We start from the raw sequence: 25,852 nt of genomic DNA on the forward strand, positions 1-25,852 counted from the left end.
TTTGAACCTGTGGACGATGTTACACGTTAGCCACGCACATAATTCAGCCTGACATTCTTTCATATTACGTACTGACTTAGCTACTGTTTCCACCATGAATATCGCTTTCTCATTTCAGCAACGTAGATTTAAATCATTTTCAGTAGCCAGTAATACACGCGAACTGATATCAGGCATGCGAATAATTAGTTAAAATAAACGAGAAATGTTCTTTGGTTTAGGCCAGCCGAAGTGGCCGTGCGGTTAAAGGCGCTGCAGTCTGGAACCGCAAGACCGCTACGGTCGCAGGTTCGAATCCTGCCTCGGGCATGGATGTTTGTGATGTCCTTAGGTTAGTTAGGTTTAACTAGTTCTAAGTTCTAGGGGACTAATGATCTCAGCAGTTGAGTCCCATAGTGCTCAGAGCCATTTTTTTTGTTCTTTGGTTTCATCTAGGATAGAAGAGTCTAATGCGGTTTTATCGTCTGTTACGTGATGACAGCCTCCACTATTACGGTGATACTTGGCATAAAGTTGTGATAAGTGTTCTAGGGTGATGATCTCGTTATCTTACAGTGCGTCACTCTGAAGAACTTGCAAGACGACGTCTAAATTCGTTCCTCTGATGTGTCGCTCATGGACTTATTCGGTCGTGGAAATGAATTATTATTCACGAAAACAAATATTGTATAAAATATCTTTCAAAGAACGAAGCATAGTCCGTTTATGATTTATAGTAACACACTAACGGAAATGGAAAGTATTAAACGATGACGACCCAGCTCGATATTTATCAGACTCTGCGGAGATGTTCATCATATAAAAGATGTTAAATGATTAAACTGTTATTCTAATATCCACCTTCAACAGCGATGTTAGACGTGTTCCCCACATGCAGGATACCACCGTTGTATTCACAGAGGTGTGGAAATGTACGGAGCGACTATCCCATTTGGGTCATGTGGAGCAATTCATTGATACTTTATTGAGAAATATCGAGTATCTGCCGTTGCCCAGGTATGTATTTACTCCAGTCTCCTATTAGTCCATATCCCCCTTTCCCCTCTCTCTGTCTATATCCTCCTACCAGCAGATAAACAAGGTTCTTTCCACATTTGAACAGGGATCTTTCTAGATTTAAAAGTACTTGGATGTCAAGATAATGGGATTTAGAGGGATTAACTTTAAAGGGAATTTGTTTAAAGGGATGCAGTTTAAAGGGACAGTAAGTTATCAGTACCTGTACCAGCTGAGATAACGATCTATCTCAAGATCACTGATAAGGACATCCAGTGTCAGGTTATATTCAAGGTCGCAGCCCATTCCTCTCCTCCCGAGAGAGCCAATGGCAGTTGATCGAGGTCGCCACCAGCCCTCCTCTTCCCCTCTCCCCACCCCCTTACCCTACTCGTCGCATATGAGTTGCACATAGTAGTGCCACTATAGGGACGCACATCACGTTTGCTTTAAATATATGCTGTAACGGTCGTCAAGGTTAGCTACCTTTGAGACTGAATGCGGTGATTTGTTGATGATCAAGAATGTCTTTAAGGCGACAAAAAGCGCCATTATCAACACGTCATTGAGTCTGAACGAGGTTGTGTAATATGGCTATGAGAAACTGGGTGTTCCTTGCACGGTATTGCAGGAACACTTGGGACGAACGTAGCCATTGTACATATGTACTGGCAGCAGTGATGGTGCAAGATAACAAGGCTCTGGACGGCCTCATGGTCCTACCGAGAGGGAAGACTGTCCTGTTCGGCATACGGCTGTGTCGCATCATAATGCATCATCAGCAGCAATTTGAGCAGCAGTTAGCACCACAGTGACACAAAGAACTGTTACAAATCGATTACTTCAAGGGCAGCTCTGAGCCAGACGCTCTGTAGCGTACATTTCACTCACCCCAAACCACAGCCATATTGCGGTTTCAGTGGTGTCAAGCGAGAGCTCATTGGAGGGTAGGGTGGTGATCTGTTGTGTCTTCTGATAAAAGCTGGGTCTGCCTCGGAGCCAGTGACGGCCAAGTGTTGGTTATAAGGAGGACATTGGAGGATCTGCACCCAACCTATATGCGTGCTAGACACACTGGACCTACACCTGGAGTTACGGTATTTCGTAAGATAGCAGGAGCACTCTCGTGGAATTCCACTCACCCTGACTGCAAAACTGTATACGTCAACCTGGTGATTCGACCTGTTGTGCTGCCATTCACGAACAGCATTCAACGGGATGCTTTCCAACAGGATAACGCTGGCGCATATGTTGTTGTTGTAACCCAACATGCTCTATAGAGTGTTGAGGTGTTGTCTTTGCCTGCTAGATCGCGCAGATCTGTCTCCAATCGAGCACTTATGGGATGTTATTGGATGACAACCCCAGTGTCATCCACAAACAGTACTAACTGTCCCTGTATTGACAGACAAAGTGCAAAATGTATGAAACTCCATTCCAGAAACTGACGTACAGCACCTGTCCAACACAATGCATGTATGTTTGTATGCTTGCATTCAACAGTCTGGTGGTTACAAAGATTATTAATGTACCAGTATTTCGCGTTTACAATGGCTTATCCCGCATTTACATTAACCTATAATCTTGCAATGTTCATCATTTAAATAGGTTACCTAGATGAATGTATTACCGATATTTTATTACACTACATTAACTATATTTTGGTGTTGCGATATTTTACCCGTCAGTGTAAGAGAAAAATTACAGCTTGTACAAAGACATAGACATCGTGATCAGGTGACCAACTTATAAGCATAGAATGACCTATAGTTCAGACCACCACTCAATAACACAAGAATCTGCAACATGTGCGGTATTAGCGAGCACCTTTCTGTTTCACGGATCACTCTGGACACACGTGTGTGCGTGTGTTTTAATCCTGGACTGGCAGTAAAATAGGCTTCTATGGAAGAGCTACGATATAGATCTCAAGAAAATCAGCTGGCTAATTTCTAGCCAATATATGTTTCTAACCTGGTAAAGTTTTCAGACTTTTGAACCAAATACTGTTTTATTTAAATAACACACCAGTAATATCCTAAATGTGTTACTCAAATTACAAATGATTATAGATTCTGTGGGCAATCCTAGGTATTTATTTACGAAGCCATACTAATATTAGCCCACCATAGTGGAGCCATAACAGATTTCACACATGCAGCAGTCTGTTGTAGTGTTAGAGCATTAGATTGGCAACGACTCTGGGAAGGTAATATTTCCGCCGGCCATTGTTATGAGTGCATAATAGTAAAAAAATGTTTCTCGGTCTTGGTCTATAGGAAATAGTAGAGTGACTGACGAAATGATTGGACGAACAGTCATTCATCCGTCAGAGTAATATCGAATTCCACCAATAGAAAGTCTACAAAACAACTGTCACTATCACAGTTTGCGTAATTAATTTCTACGTTAAATAATTAGTATAGGCATACAGAGCATAGTTTTACAAACATCGTGGTCTTGGTGTCCTTTTTTAAAGTAGAGTGTGGAGGTGTGGTTCTGCAACTTGCCACTAATGAATATTCTGTTAAAGCTACAGTCTTCCACAATATGTACACATCCAGTTATGTATTTTAATTTTAGGAGTTATAACAGGAAAAGATGTGATGCAAATGCAAACTCGTATTACTTCCCAGCAGATAACATTGCAGAACGACATTAGGTCTACATGTACGAAAACGTTAATAGTTAATGGTCTAAGTCGACTCAATACATTGCCTCCTTTACACATTAGGAAGAAAAATTAGTTCTGTAACTTTGCCAGCTAGCTAGTCAGGCCTCTCCTATTCATTATCAGAATTACAGTTGCATTTTTCATATTCTTAACGTTAGCTGAAAGCCTATGGGGAAGGTGGTGCGTTTGACAGCTATAGTAATCGCAAACAACAAACGTGGTTCCCAGTCTTGATCCTATGTCATATATTCATCCCAGTAACTTGGAAGACAAAACGATTAGCTGAATAGACAATCAGTCACTCACTTCTACCGTTAAAAATGCTCCATTAAAATAGCACTCTTGTAATGCATATGGATACGACACTGATCTGCTTATGACGGATAGATGTTCGTCCAGCAGAACACATTGTATTCCACCAAGAGATAGTCCATAATACTTCAGTCAGTATCTCCGTTCGGTATTTTGTGTAACCCATTGTCGTTCTTGCTTGCCTGGAATGTATGTACTTCCACACAATATAGCCATATTCTCTGGAAGGGGCCAGCTCCATCCCACATAAGTCTGTCTCAGTATTTTTACATTAAAAATCATCCTTACATACTTTGATTCCCCACAATGCGACCTTTTAGATGTTTATTGTTGTTGTGGTCTTCAGTCCTGAGACTAGGTTTGATGCAGCTATCCGTGCTACTCTATCCTGTGCAAGCTTCTTCATCTCCCAGTACCTACTGCAACCTACATCCTTCTGAATCTGCTTAGTGTAGTCATCTCTTGGTCTCCCTCTACAATTTTTACCCTCTACGCTGCCCTCCAATACTAAATTGGTGATCCCTCGACGTCTCAGAACATGTCCTACCAACCGGTCCCTTCTTCTAGTCAAGTTGTGCCACAAGCTCCTCTTCTCCCCAATTCTATTCAATACCTCCTCATTAGTTATGTGATCAACCCATCTAATTTTCAGCATTCTTCTGTAACACCACATTTCGAAAGCTTCTATTCTCTTCTTGTCCAAACTATTTATCGTCCATATTTCACTTCTATACATGGCTACACTCCATACAAATACTTTCAGAAACGACATCCTGACATTTAAATCTATACTCGATGTTAACAAATTTTTCTTCTTCAGAAACGATTTCCTTGCCATTGCGAGTCTACATTTTATATCCTCTCTACTTCGACCATCATCAGTTATCTTGCTACCCAAATAGCAAAACTCCTTTACTACTTTAAGTGTCTCATTTCCTAATCTAATTCCCTCAGCATCACTCGACTTAATTCGACTACATTCCATTATCCTCGTTTTGCTTTTGTTGATGTTCATCTTATACCCTCCTTTCAAGACACTGTCCATTCTGTTCAACAGCTCTTCCAAGCCCTTTGCTGTCTCTGACAGAATTACAATGTCATCGGTGAACCTCAAAGTTTTTACTTCTTCTCCATGGATTTTAATACCTATTCCGAATTTTTGTTTTGTTTCCTTCACTGCTTGCTCAATATACAGATTGAATAACATCGGGGATAGGCTACAACCCTGTCTCACTCCATTCCCAACCACTTTATTTCATGCCCCTCAACTCTTATAACTGCCATCTGCTTTCTGTACAAATTGTAAATAGCCTTTCGCTCCCTTTATTTTACCCCTGCCACCTTCAGAATTTAAAAGAGAGTATTCCAATCAACATTGTCAAAAGCTTTCTCTATATCTACAAATGCTAGAAACCTACTTTGCCTTTCCTTAATCTTTCCTCTAAGATAAGTCGTAGGGTCAGTATTGCCTCAGAGTGTTCCAATATTTGCACGGAATCCAAACTGATCTTCCCCGAGGTCGGCTTCTATTAGTTCTTCCATTCGTCTGTAAGGAATTCGCGTTAGTATTTTGCAGCTGTGACTTATTAAACTGATAGTTCGGTAATTTTCACATCTGTCAACACCTGCTTTCTTTGGGATTTGAATTATTATATTATTCTTGAAGTCTGAGGGTATTTCGCCTGTCTCATACATCTTGGTCACCAGATGGTAGAGTTTTGTCAGGACTGGCTCTCCCAAGCCCATCAGTAGTTCTAATGGAATGTTGTCTACTCCGGGGGCCTTGTTTCGACTCAGGTCTTTCAGTGCTCTGTCAAACTATTCACGCAGTATCATATGTCCCATTTCATTTTCATCTATATCCTCTTCCATTTCCATAATATTGTCCTCAAGTACATCGCCCTTGTGTAGACCCTCTATATACTCCTTCCACCTTTCTGCTTTCCCTTCTTTGCTTAGAACTGGGTTTCCATCAAAGCTCTTGATATTCATGCAAGTGGTTCTCCTTTCTCCAAAGGTTTCTTTAATTTTCCTGTAGGCAGTATCTATCTTACCCCTAGTGAGATTAGCCTCTACATCCTTACATTTGTCCTCTAGCCATCCCTGCATAGCCATTTTGCACTTGCTGTCGATATCATTTTTGAGACGTTTGTATTCCTTTTTGCCTACTTCATTTACTGCATTTTTATATTTTCTCCTTTCATCAATTAAATTCAATATTTCTTCTGTTACCCAAGGGTTTCTACTAGTCCTCGTCTTTTTACCTATTTGATCCTCTGCTGCCTTCAATATTTCATCCCTCAAAGCTACCCATTCTTCTTCTACTGTATTTCTTTCCCCTATTCCTATCAATTGTTCCCTTATGCTCTCCCTGAAACTCTGTACAATCTCTGGTTCTTTCAGTTTATCCTGGGCCCATCTCCTTAAATTCCCACCTTTTTGCAGTTTCTTCAGTTTTAATCTACAGTTCATAACCAATAGATTGTGGTCAGAGACCACATCTGCCCCTGGAAATGTCTTACAATTTAGAACCTGGCTCCTGAATCTCTGTCTTACCATTATATAATAATATATTTGGAAGGTAGGAGGCGAGGTACTGGCAGAAGTAAAGCTGTGAGGACGTGGCGTGAGTCGTGCTTGGGTAGCTCAGTTGGTAGAGCACTTGCCCGCGAAAGGCAAAGGTCCTGAGTTCGAGTCTCGGTCCGCACACAGTTTTAATCTGCCAGGAAGTTTCATTATACAATCTATCTGATACTTGTTAGGATCTCCCGGGTTCTTCCATGTATACAACCTTATAGATACCACATAGAATAACGGCAACACTCTACCCTCACAGCAATCCACGCATGTCCGTGTGTGTTAGCATTGGTTTGGGCTCCTAGTGTTATATGTGTTGACATTCAGAAGAATTATAATTTGTAGATGCTCTTGCTGGGTTGGGGACTTTATATCACAGTTCGATGACAGAATAGCAACCGACACCTGGTGATGTAAGCAGTAACCGCACGTTTACACTTGTACATTTGCATAAAGAATATGGAAGAAAAATAAAAAATCGTACAATATGAAAAAACGAAAAAGGGAAAAATCGAGAAAAATCTAAAAAAATTGATAAAATTTGGATATGACAGGGTAATACAGCGTATTATGTACTATACATAGGAAGTAGTCGAAATGTTGTGACATAAGCACTAGATCAAAGTGTCCCGAGATATCCTGGTTACTTTCCTAGAAACCTACAAGTTTGTACAAACTGAGAGGACAGTTAAAATCCATCTGCTCCCAAGAATATGACTGAGAAATCTGCGCTAACCGTTGAAGGAGTTCTCAAACACATTAAAAAAAGTAAATGAAGCTTGTAACTTACACAGATGGATGGAGTGACAGGATGTTACACATACACTGTTAGGAATAGGAAAGCGTTATACAGATAGAGTAATCGATGGAGAGGGGCTGTAGGTCCTTAATTGAATGGCGTTGAATGTTTTAACAGGGGAAAGACGGTGCAGTTTAGAGAGATATGGTGATAAGACGAAATCGTAATACGCCTAGTAGGTCTGTTTGCATGAGGAATGGTAATGTTATTATTTATTTGCATTCTGAATGCTGTGGTATTTTCCTCCAATACACGTAAGTTGCAAGTCATATGTATTTGGAACTGTAAAAAATATTTGCATGAAATGTGAAGTGATATCTTTCCAGGGACGAAAAACAATACATATGGATCGCGTATTGACGCTACTAAAAAAAAAAAAAGCACCATCCGAACAGGCCCAATAGTACCGACCAGCCGCAGTGTCATCGACCGCCCTTAGGCGTCACCGGAGACGGATATGGGGGCGCATGTGGTCAGAACACCGCTCTGACGGCTGTTGTCAGGTTTAGTGACTGGTGCCGCTACCCCTGAATCAAGTAGCACCTCAACTGACCTCACGAGGGCTGAGTGCACAATGATTGCCAACAATCTGCATGACTTGGATTATCACCTGATATTATTGCTCGGTGTTTGTCTAAGTTTTTAAGCCATTTGTCGTACATTGAACAATTTTTTTCAGTTTTTGTCTTTGTCATTGCCAGTTGTGGGAAACATGCACTTCTTTCGCCGCGTACACAATCAAGTGTTTTGGAGGAGAGTCAACACACACTGGAGCGAGAAGGTCGAAGGTATCTCTTCGCCACTGTTTAAAAGGTTATGCTGGAACTGCTGAATCGGCAAGTTCATTCTATAGCTCTATGTGTTAGCCTGTGAGCATCTGTCATCATCCTATGGGTTTTAATGTTTAACATTTTACCTTTATGCATCGTTAGTTTTTAAAAATAAGCAATTACACACTTGCTATAACAATCTTGGCGTCTTTAAAGTGAATTTCTTCCGTTAGTAGGCGTTTTGGGGTTCTGAGTAACACCATGAATACAGGCAAAAATCACATTCACCTATCCCTGGCGCTAGGGTATCCATGTGGCAGCACAAACATAAAATAGTGTAATTACACCCACACTTAAAGGGTATGACCGAAAGTGCTGCTATCTTGAGTTTTTACCCAGATATTTTTTGCCACGTATGAATAATCGTCATCCAGTGTTTACCATTACTTTATTACCTTTATTACCAATTCTATGTCATTTACCAGGCACAGCTGGACAGACAGCGTCAAGATACAACATTATTAAAATACATGAATACAACTCTACTATGACAGAAATTTAATACCACATGACATATTTAAGTTATAAATTAGATTACAATAATGACACAACAATAAAATAGACACAAGTATATAATGAAATTAAATATAACGGTTACTGTTGGAGTCATGGAACTGAGCTGCAGCTCAAGTAAACACTATGCTATTACTAGAGAAGAATTCTTAAATATTGTAGAAGGTTTGCTCTTTTTAGCTTACACAAAATAGTAGTTTTAAACTTCTCCCATGGTAAAGACAAAATGTTATCAGGTAGAGCATTAAACAATTTTAGTGCCACCGTTGAGAAGCTGTTTTGTGTCTTTGGTAATCGACACCTTGGTAAGGCGATATTGTCTTTGTTGCGAGTGCTGTATTTGTGAACTTCATTTCTCTTTCTGTAGATATCATGGTTCCTCTTTATGTGGAAAAGGCAGTTCAATATATACTGGCTGTAAACAGTCAGAACTCCTAACCTGGTGAAAATTGGTTTACAGTGGTCTGTTTTTTTGCTTGAAGTAATGATCGTCATTGCTTTATTTTGCAGTAAAAGCAAATTATTGCAGCCTGCAGAACGGCCCCAGAACAACAGCCCATAACACCCATAACTGATGTGGGTGTGGAACATTGCATAGTACACAGTTAGCGGGTACTGTTCTGGTACTATACTTCTCAGTTTCCTCAAGAGGTACAGGACCCGTGACAGTTTGGAACATACATGTTTGGTGTGCTGTTGCCAGGTTAATTTGGTATAAATGAGAAAGCCCAGAAGTTTAACATCTGCTGCGATCCCCAGTGCTCCAGTATTGCTAAGGCCACATATCATCCTCTGAGTTTTTTCTTCATTAATTTTCATTTTGTTCATGATAAACGAGGCCTTAGCTTCATTGAACAAGACTTTTGCTTGTTGGACGGCTTGTGCAACATTCTCTTCTTTTGAGAATAAGGCTGTATCATACGCAAACTGCAAGGTGTGCCCATTGGAGCCTATGTCATTTACGAAGACAAGGAACAGCAGGGGTCCTATTACTGATCCCTGTGGTACACCATGCTGTAGCTTCTTCTCACCTGAACCAGCTCCTTGTACAGAGACAATCTGTCGTCTGTTTCTCAGGTAGGATTCAAGAGTTTGCAGGACAGATCCCCCTATACCATATGTTTTTAACTTTCTGAGCGGGGATTTATATGGGATGCAATCAAATGCCTTACTAAGGTCACAGAGTACTAGTGCTATAGACTCTTTGTCTTCAAAACAATAACTTAAGTTTGTAACTAAGTCAAGTACTGCTGTTGTTGTTGACCTGCTCTTCCGAAAGAAGACATATAAGAGAAGAGATGGATACAAATACTTAGAGAGGCTGATGTGGGATCTAAAACATAAGGATGACTTGTGAAGACGTATATATATTCCAGACAAGCAAGTCCAATAATGGGTTATAGACCTATCCTCTCTGTGCCTATAGTTTTAATTATTTAACATGGAACGACGACACACACACACACACACACATACACATACACACACACACACACACACACACACACACACACACACAGACACACACAAAGAAAACATAGATACACAAATACTTAGACACACTGATGTGGGATCGAACCAATGTCTTCCGGAAAATTAATGTAGATATTGTTGACTTGTGTGGAAATACATAAACTTAATGCAATCACGCACGATAATGGGTTACACAAAATACCAAACAGGGATACTGCCTGTCGTATTATGGACTATCTCTTGATGGAATACAATGTGTTCTGCTGGATGAATGTCTATCCGTCGTAACCAAATCAGTGTCGTATACATATGCATTACAAGAGTGCCATTTTAATGGAGCATTTGTTAATGATAGAAGTGTGTGGATTATTGTCTATTCACTTAATCGTTTCGTCACCCATGTTTCTGAGATCGAATACATGACATAGGATCAAGACTGGGAAACATGATTAGTTTTTGCGATTACTAAGGCTGTCAAACGCATCACCTTCCTCATTGATTTTTTGCTAATGTTAAGAATATGAAAAATCTAGTGACAGTAATTCTGATAATGCAAAGGAGAAGCCTGAGTGACTTGCTGGCGTAGTTATAGAACAAATTATTCCTTCCTGATGTGTAAAGGAGGAAATGCATTGAGCAGATTTAGGCCATTAACTATTAACGTTTTCGTATATATAGACCTAATATGGTCCTGCAATGTTGTCTACTGGGAAATAATATTAGCTTATATGTAGAAGACATAATCATGACGTCTTTTCCTGTTATGCCTCCTAATATTAGAAATCATAAGCATTATATTTTAGCTGGACGTGTACATGATGCAGAAGTTTTAATGGAATATTCAATAATGACAGGATGCAATACCACATTCCCTACGCTACTTGAAAAAAGAAAATAGGGACCGAAATGTCTGTAAAACTATTCACTGTATACCTGCACTTTAAATTATTTAACGTATAAATCGATTACACAAACAGCGATAGTGACAGTTGTTTTTTAGACTATCTGTTGGTGGAATTCAATATTACTCTGCTGGATGACTGACTATTCATCTAATCAATTCGTCAGCCACATTACTAGAATCGCCTATTCCCTACAGACCCAGAGCGAGAAACTTGTTTCCTACATCTACATCTACGTAGATAGGCCAAATCCTCAAACCATTGTACAGTGCGTGGTGGAGGGTAGTCTGTACCATTACTAGTCATTTCCTTTACTTTTCCACTCGCAAACAGAGAGAGGGAAAAACGGTTATCCATATGCCTCCGTATGAGCCCTAATTTCTGGTATCTTATCTTCGTGGTACTTACGCGCTGTGTATGTTGGCGGCGGTAGAATCATTCAGCAGTCAGCATCAGATTACGGTTATGTAAATTTTCTTAATAGTATTCCGCGAAAAGAAAGGCGCCTTCCCTCTAGGGACTAACCTCTGAGTTCCCGAAGCATCTCCGTAGCATGTACTGTGCGAACCTACAGCTAACAAATCTAGTAGCTCGTCTCTGAATTGCTTTGATGTCCTCCTTCAAAAGGAACTGGTTTGGATCCCAAACACTCGCGCAGTATTTAAGTGGAGGTCGCAGCACCGTCCTATATGCCGTCTCCTTTACAGGTGAACCATAACTTCCTAAAATCCCCCTAATGAACCGAAGTCGACCATTCGCCTTCCCTACCACAGTTTTCACATGCTCGTTCCTTTTCGTATGGCTTTGTAGACATTTAAACAAGCAACATTGTCAAGCAATACACTACTAATGCCTTATCTGAACATTAGAGGTTTGTTTCTCCTACTCATCCGCGTTAATTTACATTTTCCCACATTTAGAACTAGCTGCCATTTATCACACCAAACAGAAATTTTGTCTAAGTCATCTTGTGTCTTCCTTCAGTCACTCAAATTCATGAGCAAGCAGCCGCAGACTGCTGCCCTCCCTGGAGATAGCCTGTTATTAATGTTCATAGATAATCATTTCAGTTTATAGTGAATGACCTCAGACACTTCTTACTTTACGGGTTCAATACAATCATTCAATCTAAACCATAACCTACTAGATAATACACTGGATAGCTGATGCCAGTGGGAACCAAAATTACTAATCTTGTGTACGTCAACGACGCACAATTTTCAAACCACGGAAACTTGGCGCCAAGCGCTCTGATTGGCCGCGGGACTGCCCTGTTGCCGGATGGTCTAGACAACGCATGACTGCGAATGCTTTGCCTGCCGGAGATCGCGATGTATCCAAGGCAGCCCGCACGCTCGGTGGTAGCGCGCCAGCCTTCCACTCTGGGGCGTGGGGGCGAATCCGCTGGGGTCCCGATACATCCATTGTCATTTCATGATAAGACGTACCGGGAACAAACCCGTCAACAGCTGTTAGTTCGCGTGCAGAAAGTATTTTACAAATTGTATCGGCCCTGAAAAGAGCCTTTTTTTTTTGTAGCTAGGACATTGTTTGCTTAAAGCAGGTGCTCGAACTGGCGACCCTCTGACGCGATACAAGCTTGGTAACGTCGAACGGTATTTTGCCGAACTCTTTCAAAGATTCCTGGCTTTGACCTGATGTGATTGGCGGCATGTTGAATGCGATCCATTAATTCCTCTTCGTTTCTACGTGGTTCACGTCCGGGTGGGTGAACTAGTTCCTTGAAGAATCCCCACAGGAAAAAGTCCGGTGGCGTGAGGTCTGGTGATCGCGGGGGCCATGTCCTACGAGGACCTATGCCAATAATCCTGCTTTCGAAGAGTTTATTTAAATATCCCCACACAGCACGACAGTTACGTGCGGGCGCCACATCATGCTGCAACTACATGCGTAGCCGTACGTCCAGGGGAACAACTTCTAGCAGGCCGGGTAGAGTTCCTTGCAAAAGGTGAACGTAATTTGCCCCGGTAAGTCGAGGAGGTAGACGGATCGGCCAAATCAGATGGTCATCCACAATGTCTGCCCAAATGTTGAGCGAAAATCGCTCCTGGTGTCCGTGGACGTACGTTACTTGGAGATTTCCCCTTGTCCAGTAATGAACGTCTTGAGTGTTGTAAAGGCCATCCCGATGGAAGGTGCACTCGTCGGTAAGGAACACAGTTGCAGGGAAGTAGGGATCTCGTGCAACAAGTCGTAGAAACCACCGGCAAAACGATTCCCTGAGTTCATAGTCCGCCACGGGATTTAGGTCTTGGACAGGGTGGAAACTAAATGGATGCCGTCATCCCTCAAAACCTCCCAAACTAACTGATGAGTGACCCCCATGTCGTGTCCAACAGCTCGAGTACTTGTCGTAGGTGTTTCATCGAAACGCCCGAGAACAGTATCTTCAAATGCAGCATCCCGTCGTGTTCGAGGTATTCCAGCATCACCATGATATCCCGTTAACGAACCTGTTTCGCCAAGTCGCCTGTGAATTGCTGTAAACGTTTGCGGGTGTGGGTGGCGTCTTGCTGGGTACCCTTCCTCATACAACCGTCGAGCTAAATGAGCATTACCGTCAGCTAGTCCATAAACAAAAACCATATCTCGTTGTTCTTCAAACGTATACTGTGCCGCCATGCTTACTGTATGACTAAATCGCAGGTGTTGTATGTGTGCTCCGAAGCGAATCTTACGTGTGAATGCCTCTGACGTGAGGTGGAGACAAACAGCAAGACCTATTCGACACGCGTGCGTATCACGTTGGGGCGGAGACGGGACGAGGGACGTTTGTATGTGTGAACCAACAACCATAGCGCTAACCGTCAACCGACGAAGGGCAACAGAGCAATCCCACGGCCAATCGGAGGGAGTGGCGTCAAGTTTCCGTAGTTTAAAAATCGTGCGTTGTCAACCTACACAACATTAGTAATTTCGGTTCCTACTGGCATCAGCTGTCCAGAGTTAAAATTTCGTGACACATTTTTTTCTCTACCCTGTATATGAAGTTGCACAAAATAGTGGTTCTACAGGAAAACATGTACAGTATGACATCAAACCATAAGAGCATAGTATTGTGTACTGAATAGGAACATAACAAATCGCAAAGCAGATGCAAAACTGTTAAAGATAACCGGATAACAATTACAGAAACGCATTTTCAAAACAGTTAAAATATACTTAAAATTATTCTTGTGACACATGTGTTACCGAATGGTCATGTAGAAGTACAGTTCCATAAATGTACAAAATCAAACACAGAACAAATTAAAATTCCATTAACGAATGTTAATGCTGATATCTTCGAAGTACTCTCAATAATTCCTCATCAGCAACTACTTGTGTAGCTCTGTGTATAATGTGAGGTAAACGTTGGTAAATGAGTATTTACGATAAGACTCAAAAACAGTGTTGAGAAAAAATGATGCAAATGGTTACAAGTCTCCACAAATGAGGAGTTTAAAAGTTAGAAATTGTGACGCTGCTACTGGCGTGTGATCAAAATATTACTTGAGTAGTGAATTACACATGAAAATAGAACATTTGCCTTGCGTAATACATTGCATCAATGTTGGAGTGCTTTAAAATTCAGATAATAATATATTTTGGTGTTCAAGCTGGTTACTTCCAACGTTTATAAGACTAGACGGTTGGCCTTTGATACTAACTGCCCCTGAAGTGTACATGGCATAAAGACGTAAAATCACATCACAATTCCTCGGTACAACACCGGTCATCACACGGGTTAATTCTGTACAATGTTCGACGCGTGAGAGACGAATAAGCTAATTATTGAGTATTCATAGTTACAGTCAAACCTTCTTGTGGACGCGCGACGCGAATCATAGGTCCTAAGTCTGTACTTTGTGCAAATAAGAAGCCTAGACTAGATTTAATGTCCTCACTATCTTAGAATTCATGTCCATAGTCTGTTCTTCACAGTAAGCCGAGCGGTCTTGGGCGCTGCAGTCATGAACCGTGCGGCTGGTCCCGGCGGAGGTTCGAGTCCTCCCTCGGGCATGGGTGTGTGTGTTTGTCCTTAGGATACTTTAGGTTAAGTGGTGTGTAAGCTTAGGGACTGATGACCTTAGCAGTTAAGTCCCATAAGATTTCACACACTGTAATATTGCTACATTAATTTTTGCTATGATGAAAGCGGTACTGACTGTCAATAAAACCGGGTTAAAAGCTGTGAGCTGTCTGGGGAGAAGTTAACCGTGCATTACTGTGCAACTGTTTCACCAGGTAACTAGTCTAGATTTACCAAGCAAACTAACATTAATGATAATCTTTTAATAGTCATACAAAACCGGTAATATATATATATATATATATATATATATATATATATATATATATATATATAAAAAGAGAATTTAAATAAAAAGAAAGAAATCAGTTTATATTTGGAAATTTATTTTAAGATTGTTCATTGAAATTTCAGCATATTATACGTGAGTTATAACTGAGCTGGTGCCTTATTTACGATTGAAAAATGTGAGATTGTAATCTTACGGAACACATAAAATATGGAGCCAAGATTGGGAGACTGCATTCAACCCTACATTCACAAAACAACACCCAAAGAACGTTGAAACATAAGCACAAAGAAATTAACCACAACCAACAGATTCAGTTTTCACCCAAAGAAATTACGTTCGTAACACAATCCTGTCTGTCATGTAATTACCACACACTGGTATACTAAATTCATATTAACTCTTTGTGAAATCTTCCCAAAAAGAATAGCTGAAGGCTACTTTGATGATTACACTACATGCTCCACGTGGTCAACTTGGTTTACAGAAAGCGTATAACTCCACAGTAATTTTGATAATTAAAATAAATTCGATCGAAAAGCAATTGACAAAAGAAAAACCTTGAACTGGTTACTAACGTCTTACTATTAACCTGATGGGTCAAACAGTTATATAAGCACGTGGTACTGGTCTCGCAAAGTACACTCCACGTGGGTTGAACATAAAGAAAAGCATAAAGAAAAGTTGCTATATTGTAAAATATTGTCAAGACGAGACGTTATAATCACACAAGCATTCACATTTAAGATTGATGAACTTAGTTAGAGTTACTGATCAACACGTGGTTCCACTTTACTCACAAAGTAATGACAAAGCAACTACCGCTAAATAATCTGAACTTCACACGAGAATTACACTACGCTGCAATTTAAGATAACCTTAGATATTTTAGAGCTAAACCCGAAATAAAGATGATTAAATTTTCAGTTAGGCTGAACTTAACAAATCCATTGTCCTACGGACGTAGCAGACACGCGCTTAGCCGGAGATCTTACCACTTCAGACGCTCGCCACGGTCCCACAGCAACTGCCTACTGCCGAGCGTGCTTCCTGAGGGTGGCTCACAAAGACAAACGGAAGTGGCCAGAGGGGCAGCTTCCTATACCAACATGACAACGGACGGACAGAACCATTCTAAGGATAGAAACCTCTTTGCTTTTAGGAAGCGTAGCTACCTGTTCCGACGTTGGTCCTACTGTTCTCTAGCAGACAGCCTTGTCTGCTACCCTCAAGCATGCAACTACAAACACATTTGATCATTCATCCTCTCACACAGAAGGGAAGGGGGATGACAGTATCTTATCATATACAGTATATAACAGAAAGCGGATGTAGGTTCCGTATGAGACTGTGTGACATGAATTACATACAAACTGTGTTTTAAAGTGTAGTAGTGTGACAGATCGTTCTTGTTTACGTGTAAAAGTAACACGTTCCACTACTCAGTCTCCTCCCAGATAGTCAGAAACGCCACAGTAAATTTAGAAGAGGAATTTATTCCATAAATGACAACAGATTTAAGAAATCAAACATGAAAGGAATCCAACAGAGACCTTTCAACACATTTGAACATTTTGTCTTCACAGTAATTAGTCTATCTTCACCTCACTCACAGTGTGTAGCAATATGGGCGTACCCAGCGAGGGGCACGGGGGGGGGCAGCTGCCCCCCCTCCCCCCCCTAGAAGATATTCGCAGTTTTCACTAGTTTACTGTTTTATTTAATAAAAAATGCTGCATGTTTTCTCGGACTGTACAAGTACATTCTTGTATTTAAAATGTTTATTAAAAGCAGTTTTTCACTGGTTTACTGGTTTACTGTTTTCAAATGGCTCTAAGCACTATGCGACTTAACTTCTGTGGTCATCAGTCGCCTAGAACTTAGAAAAACCAAACTAACCTAAGGACATCACACACATCCATGCCCGAGGCAGGATTCGAACCTGCGACCGTAGCGCTCGCTCGGCTCCAGACTGTAGCGCCTAGAACCGCACGACCACTCTGGCCGGCGGTTTACTGTTTTATTGAGTAAGAAGTGCTCTATGTTGTCTGGAGTACTTGTTTCCTGAGACACACGGAGAGATAGGAGTAAACACCATAGGATTGACAAAATGTGCACTGAGAGCAACACGGGTAATGTGTGACTTTAAAACTGTGTACTTGGCTTCAGACGGGAGCGGATTACCTTCATATCTGAACAGCATGACCGTGTGAGATTATGACGCATCGAATAAGGAAGGCGGCACCAGAAGGGGCTGGCGAATATGGTTTCAGCCCTCTCTTTGCACTTAATGGTCAAGTACAGACATCCCAATAGTGGAAGTAAGGCTCGTCCCATCAGTCATCCTGAAGACGTCTCTCTCCTGACCTAAATTCAGCAAAAAAACTAAGTCAAGCTGGTTACTCTTCAAAAATCCTAAGTGAAGTGTGTCTATGTTAATGTTCTATAACTCGGCTGCCTACCCACCAGAACAGGAACTTATCATCCACTGAGGGCAGAGACTGTGAGTTCCGACGTAGGAAAAGTACGTAACTGTCAAGCGATTTTCTGCTCTTTTCTCTCTCATTATTCTTAAGTCAATCGATCAGAGACGGATAAATGGAGCCAGGATACTTCTCCCATCCCATGTCAATATTCCGAAACTGACGAATGGCAAGCCCGCCAAGTAGGCCCCAGATCAAAAGATCATATACTGAAACTTTTGAATAAGACGTTAGCTGTCCACAGATCCAATGGTATTTCCTAAGGAGCACAAAGAGAAGCAACAGCTGTGTATAAGTTTTTTATCAGTGCGTAGAGGGCCTCTTTCCAGAATGCTGTGGCTTTCAGAGAAAACGACTCAGGTACCGCCTGTCGTGCTGGGGTTGGGTATGCCTGTGAATGCTGTTGTGGTTGCCTTCTGCAACCCACTCTGGGCCTGAACATGCTTACAGCTTTGTCGCATTCTCTTAAGAAAGATCTTGACTTTCGCTATCCAGTCACACTCTCAACTTTTGGAAGCCTCCATTACTAAGAGAAGGGAAGAAAAATATTTAGATATAAAAAGCCACTGGTGATGTGGTGATTCTGGTCTGCAGTTACTGAGTAGTGTAACTGAATGACTACTTGTTCAAGGGAATCTGCATATCATTCTCTGAAATATGTTAGTGGAGAGTTTGAGAGAAAAATTGCCACGTAATACTGTGAAGGAGAAGGACGCTCGCTAATTCTGCTTACATGTCCAGGATTCTCGTGGTATTTAATGTTGGCCTGAACTCTAGGTTGCTGTGTGCTTATTAGTTGGTCACCTGATCATGCCACCTATGCCTCCATACGAGCTCTGATATTTCTCTTTTTTACACAAAATGTGTGTTGGCTACTGATGTCAATTGACAATAGTGCCAATGCTCTTTTGAACACTGTCCAGTTTGAGTTCACGAAATGCAAGCGTGTTGATCGAACGTACAGGTAACAAGTCCGGTATTACATTACTGGTTTTGGTAAAAATCTTCTAGTAAGTTAGTAAGGAGTATGTTACAGCAATTCTGCGAGCAACAAAAAATTCACTGCTACGAAATGTGGCCAGCAATCTTATAAACCACACGAGTTCACTATAAGTTTTTATTTCGAATTTCGTTTTTCTTTTTCGCAGGAAGAAGCACGCGGACCTGTCTTGTGACACATCGATCGTACTTTACCATTGCATATCTAACTAAAACGCATATTTAATGATCCCATCATGGTGGTCAACACGACACAAGTTACTAGAAAACTGTCTTAGAACATCTTTTCGTATTAAAAGCAACTTCATAAAATCTTACTGCTAGAGAAAGCTCTGCTACCGTTTGTAGTATATCATTACTAGTATTCTCTGTATTTAGATCAAAACGTAATAAAAAGATATCTTAGATTGTCTGAATACTGAGTATACTGCTACTATCATGAACAATTCATGCCACAGTGTGAATTGCTATGTCAGTGCGTGGGCTATTCCGTCGTACAGATGCCTTTACATAGCAGTGATAGGTGTGTGTGTTCTGAGCTGGCGAAAGGAGTTTCTTGACTGCTCCGCTACCTATGGCGATACACCGGTCGGTGATTTCTCGCCTTTAATCAGTTTTGTATAAATTGTTTTCCATGGTTACTGTCAACCAATATCTGTACCCTGAGGCCGTGGCAGTTTTTGCCCGGGGCTAGACGTTTCATGTATGTGAAAAGGTCACGGCCTGGGACGACTAGTATTTCAAGGGCTGGCTGGCGGTTCTCCGTGCTGGTGATGGCTGAGACCAACATCGAAGCATAAGAGGCGGTTGAGATGGTGGCATCGGAAGTGGGTGGCTTCGGCATTACCAGCTGTAGCTCCTGCTAAGACGTGAAGCAGCTCATCTGTAATTGTTCGGTTCTTTAATTTACATACATTTCTTTAGAATATTGTTGAGTGTGAATAAACAGATGGCTCATGGATGCTGCAACTCTCTATGGATGCATTTTATCGTATTACAGCAGAAATCTTGTGACCTCTGAGAGTCGAGGAATTCGTAAGTGGAAATGCTTTATTATTTTGTTGCATTGTGGCCAAAGATTAGTACCATTGTGGGGGCAGGGACATATTCTTCCTATTACTTCTATATCTATTAACGAGACCTACAGTCACGTTCCACACTAATACTGAAAGAGTTTCCTTCGTTGTGCATGTCTTTTTATTCTGCCTGGGAGCGCTGGTAGATCCATTCCACTGTCAGTGTGATTTCAGGGTTGTATTTGTTGCTAAATTTTTCCGGATACACCCAGTATGGTACATGTGTAAAGGAAAGATAACAGTTTCATCGCGCTGCAGCACTCCAGCGTACGTCTGAAGGAAACTCCAGACTAACCTAACCAATGTGGGGGACACAGAAGGGTTTATATCATGTTGTGGTAGGTTACATGGCCATTTTCCTGTGCCTGGGAGCTGTGGCTGACTTGAGTCTGATGCCGCCCCTGCTGCGTAAGCACTTGTTCTGAAAGCAGGATGTTTGGGGCCAGCTTGATGGTAATTGGTAATTTGCGAGAGAAAGGAAGGAGGGAGTAATGCTCATCGGCAATGCAGCCCACATATTTCCACCGACGTGTTGGGGTCTGTTTACAGTTATTACCATGGGCAAGAGACTCCTCATTGAATGCTTGATATAGTAGCAGTGTCTTTTCTGCTGCCAGCAACCAGGTCGGTCACTTCAGACATGATTATACCGAAAGTACTGCAGTTTTCTCCACCAGTGCTAATGCAGTACACTCTACACATCAATGTTCGAGGTGTGCTCTGCCCTGCAGGTGACCTACTTTTTGCTTTGGGTGGTTGGAGGTATTGCTCAGGTCTCTAGGTCCATGTTTTGTAGTGCTGCAACAATTCTTATACACACAATCTCTTTGGTTGAAATTCGACAAACCTCAGAATTTTACTATGATATCATATATTTACCATGACATCATTATTATTTCCAACATTGTGCTCGTTATAGAACATAAATTCTGACACCACGCACTCTAATAATGTAGTAGTGGCTTACCAAGCGTTTATCTACTGCAGTGTGATATTTCTTATACTTTCGGTATCTTTGGCTGGAAATAGTAAATCTGCAGTGGCTATAGAATTTACTATGGTCTCATTAATTTTGTGGAATATGTCATGATGTCATTATTTCATCCGATAGGGGAATGTGGTCAGAGAATATGCTGACATCTACACCAGCACGTTCTTATTTTCAAGGCCGTTCCAGTGTAGGGAAGCAGCCTACTCACGCCGTATAAAATTCACATCAGTCTTTCCATTGTGTGCCAGCCAGTCCGCTGTAACTAGCTCTGACGTCATAAATGTTGCGCAATACTTTAAAAATCAAGTAAATAACCTGAAACGTTTCTAGCATGTCAGGAGTAATACTAAATCAATATGTGTTGAATATCAGTTCAATAACTTTAACAATTTTCGAAATTTGGATGTTTTTCTGTAAAAATGATTGGCACAACAGAAAAGAGCTAGAAACTTAAAAATTTATATTTAGATTCCTTTTGTAAAATAATTTAGTAGAAACAGTATTCTGGAACTCACAAATTAAAATTTTAGTTGAAATTCATGATTTTCTGGTTTTTCTCTTAAAAATTAAGGAAGCAAGATAAATTAAGTAGGCGAATAAATAAAGCTAGGATGTTTAAATTTAAGCAGAAGGGAGGTCCGCTATAATCATAAAGATGTGAGAAGTTTCAACTGAATAACTATAAAACTATAGCTATAGCGTATCTCCAAAGGGCAAGTTCAGAGCTCGTCTACTGCGTGTAGTGTAATTAAATTAATTCTCTCGCCTAAAGTATTTGACTTAGCCACGTCAGACCTTTATTATGATTACTTACCTGTGTGCTGATTGCCCATTTAAATTGAGAGCTTCATCGGCCATCAGCAAAGGAAGCAATGATTTATTTGATAACTTAAAGTGGTGTATTACTAGCCCAGCGGCTAGTCGGGAGAGCGGATTTGATCAGGCGTTCCCTTAGCCGTCTGCACCGCGGCTTTATATGTAAGAACGCTGCGCGAAAAAAAAAAAGGCCCCAGTTCTCTCCAGACGTTGATTAGCGCACCACCTGTGCCGGGAGTCGCGTGCGTCGGTATCATTGCTATAAACAGCCTCGGATGCCGTAATAAGTTACTCGGGATACGCGTAACCATGAAATCGTTTTCGAGTGGAGTGTTAATTCTGGGATGACTTTAATGATCTATCTTGTGTTCTTGTATGTCGTATTTTCACGTGCCACCGCAGGACAGACATTCTACCATTATTTAGCGTGGCGTTTGATGAACATTATCATCAAATTATGGAAAGCATTCACTTAAACATTTAATTTGGAACAGTTATAGTTACATCAGCACATTAGACTCTGAATTGCTCTGGTAGTTGGATTGTGTGGATTATTTTGGTTCAAAATGGTTCAAATGGCTCTGAGCACTATGGGACTTAACATCTTTGGTCATCAGTCCCCTAGAACTTAGAACTACTTAAACCTAACTAACCTAAGGACGTCACACACATCCATGCCCAAGGCAGGATTCGAACCTGCGACCGCAGCAGTCCCGCGGTTCCGGACTGCAGTGCCTAGAACAGCACAGCCACCGCGGCCAGCGATTCTTTTGGTCTGTGACTTTCAGAATATAGTGAACATTTTAGAGTGAATGGTTTTTGATTATGAATCCCAGACAATCTCCTATTTTTCAGAGCTATAAGCTGTAGCTATAAATGTTTTTCTCAGATGAAGTGGGCACTAGGAATTCTAATTACAGGTTTCACGTTTTGCTAATCACTTTCTGGTTGCCAATATTGTAGTTAGAGTGCCAGTGTTGAGTACAGCAAACAACATAAATAAACAAATAGTAGACACATTTAATACAATTATTCCACTCGCCACCCCACATATGTTGCTAATCGGCTGGGAAAAACAAAACATTATAATATAACAATTAATTCCACCCTCCGCCTCACATGTGGTGCATCGGCCAGGAAAGAAACCGAGTAAAAGTGGAAGTGATTTTTAAATATTCGGTTTCGGGAGTGAAATGCGACATGCAACTGAGTAATAGAACAGTGATAGTGTTACGTGTGTATGTGGACGACGCAATTGGATTAACAACGCATCTGGATTGACGGAGCTGGCACTGAGTCTAGCGGCGCTGCCGGCATCACGAGAAGCCAGTTTCACCTCACCGCAGTTGTCTGCTGGAGCAACCGGAGCCACGCCTGCAGTTGCGTGCCACGCAAAAACACAGCAGCCGTCGAAGTGTCGTCTGTAGTTCAATGCGCCGCATCGCATCAGTAATCCTGGTACGTCGCGCCGGCAACGCCATACGTCGTGCAGAAGGAACTAAGTTAAGTGAAAATCTGTTAAAATTTTACTAACCTGCACTAAAAGACTGTCGGCGATGGAACCGCCAGAAGAAACTGAGGTTAAACTTAAATCAGAACCCATGTCTGTTGAGGGAACTGTAAATCCAGACAACGGTTCAAGTGTAAATATGCATGAAAATAGTAATGTTAAAGTGAAATATGAAGTATTGTCTCCTGACAGTAGTGTGAAAAGGGGCAATGAATCAATAATAGAGACCCCTGTAGTAAAGCAGAAATCAGAAATTTTTAATTTATTGGATGATAGTTTATCTGATGAGTTAAAAACGAAACAGTCATCAGAGGTGGTAGAGTTTAAAAAGGATAAGTTAGATATGACTTATCGAACAGAAGTTTCATTTAGTTTTGATGATTCTGGTGTTGGACTAGTTTTTTGTCACCTGAGTGTGATATAAAGCCAGCTAGTGAGCAACCCAAAGATACTGGGGCTATAGATTTAAATGTAATATTACAAGCAGTAGCTGCCAGTAATGCAAAAATGTCAGCCAGTAATGCTAAAATGACAGCTGAATTAAAGTATGAGATTGTGGCCAGCCAAACTAATTTTAATAAACGATTGGAGGTAATGGACAATACCTTCAAGGCTGGTTGCAATAAGTTGAAAGAGGATCTGGACAGTTTGAATTATAAAATTGATTACAATCATGAGGATATTAAGAAAAAGGTTGCTCAACAATTTTATGAAATGTATAAAACAGTAAAATCCGAAGTTGCTGAAGTTCGTAAAGACTTCCAAATGGAAGATGCAAAGCTGGAGCACAAGTTAACAGAAAAGATCGAGGCGGAATCTGAACTGTGCTCAGATAGGTTTAAAGATGTTAATATAAAAGTACACATATGTCAAGCAGAAGTAGATGCATCAAAACTGATACTACTCATATTGTGCAAAGAGTAGATAATGCTGAAATGAGAGTAGAAAATATTAGTACTAACATTGCTAACATTGAGAATAAAGTAGCTTCAGTAACTTTTGGTAATGGTAGTATGCAAACGCCGCTTTTATCGGGCGTCCGCAGTTCTTGCGGTTCGATCCAGATAAAAATATCCATCCGCTAGATTTCTGGAACGATTTTGAAGATGTGATTCCACCAACTTGGTCTGAACGAGAGAAAATCTCATTTATTAGAAGCCATTTAGCAGGTGACGCCATGCGTTGGTCAGCTGATGTTATGTTGAAGTGTAAAACATTAGCGGAATTTAAAACAGCTTTCATTAATGAGTATTGGTCTAGTAATAAGCAAAATGAAGTGTTGAGACAATTTTGGAGTGGAAAACGCTTCAATGCAGGCAAGGAATCTATTAAAGAGTTTGCTAGGTCATGGATCTCACGTTTGTCACATTTGGCCGAAAAGCTAAAACCTGAAATGATAATACTAGGTCTTGAAGCCAAACTGCCATGGTATTGGCAAACTAGAATTATATCTGCCCCTAGAGCCAATCTGGATCGTTTCATTGAATATTTGGAACGTGTAGAGCGTGTGGCTGCCAATGAGGAGCAAGCACGTAATAACAGAAATGCTAATAACACTAATAGTAATTTTAAGAACGAGCAGAATGGCAGTGTAAACATCAGAACAGTAACTGTTCGCCATCCTAAGAGAGGTAGGAATTGGAGAAATAATTATCAGAACCAACAATGGTATCCAAATGATAGTAATTTTGTTCCGAACAAAATTATGCAGGTAAACAACAGTGCGGAAAGCAATGCTGTGCCAGTTAACTATAATGGAAATAAAGGAAACAGTAGTAGGCCGAGGCAGGAAAACTAGTTCCCGTCTATGACGACACTGGCCCTCACCGGGCGGTTACTTTTACTAAGCCAGTAGTTACAGTAATTGGTAAGACAGACCAGAATACTCAGACTGAACATGTGGATGAGGGGTCCGTAGCGTCTAAGGATACAGCAGAAATATTATATCACTCACAGTATTTGATAGATACCGTGTTAGAGACGCGTAAGTGGGAAGAGAAAGAGAAGGCGCAGCAGTGTAACGGTAGGGAAGAGCTACAAAATACTGAATTGTCAGGTGAAGAAGCAGAAGAAATTCATGCTTATATTTACGATGAGGATGATGTGCTCTTATCTAAAGTGCCTGTGCAGGATGTTGATACTGTACTAATAGATTTAGGACAGGAGGTAAGTGAGAATGTAGAGGATAATCTGTTGGGGGTCGATGAACCCAGCAGCTGTGACCTGTTGTCACTTGAGAATGAACCCGACGATAATAGTGAAAGTGGTTTAGCTGTAATTTGTGTTATGCCCGGTCTGGAGGCGCAGAATCGCTCAGACTACAGTAATTTGGGTCATGTTCAGCAAACTAAATGTAATGAAGTCGTGCGGTGTTTCGATTTGAAATTAATAGACCGACTGGAAAAGGCAGCTGAAAATGTAATTCAGGAAACCCCTACACACTTTGACGTAAATGTAATGAAAACAGATGTCGATCACTTTAGTTGGAGACAAATCCAAAAGGAACTATTGGATGAGTTTGAGGAACCACCTGTACAAACTAGAATAAGCCACCCTATAATAATAGTGAATATGTTGGG

This window comes from Schistocerca piceifrons, chromosome X, assembly GCF_021461385.2.
Source record: "Schistocerca piceifrons isolate TAMUIC-IGC-003096 chromosome X, iqSchPice1.1, whole genome shotgun sequence".
Lineage (NCBI taxonomy): Eukaryota > Metazoa > Arthropoda > Insecta > Orthoptera > Acrididae > Schistocerca > Schistocerca piceifrons.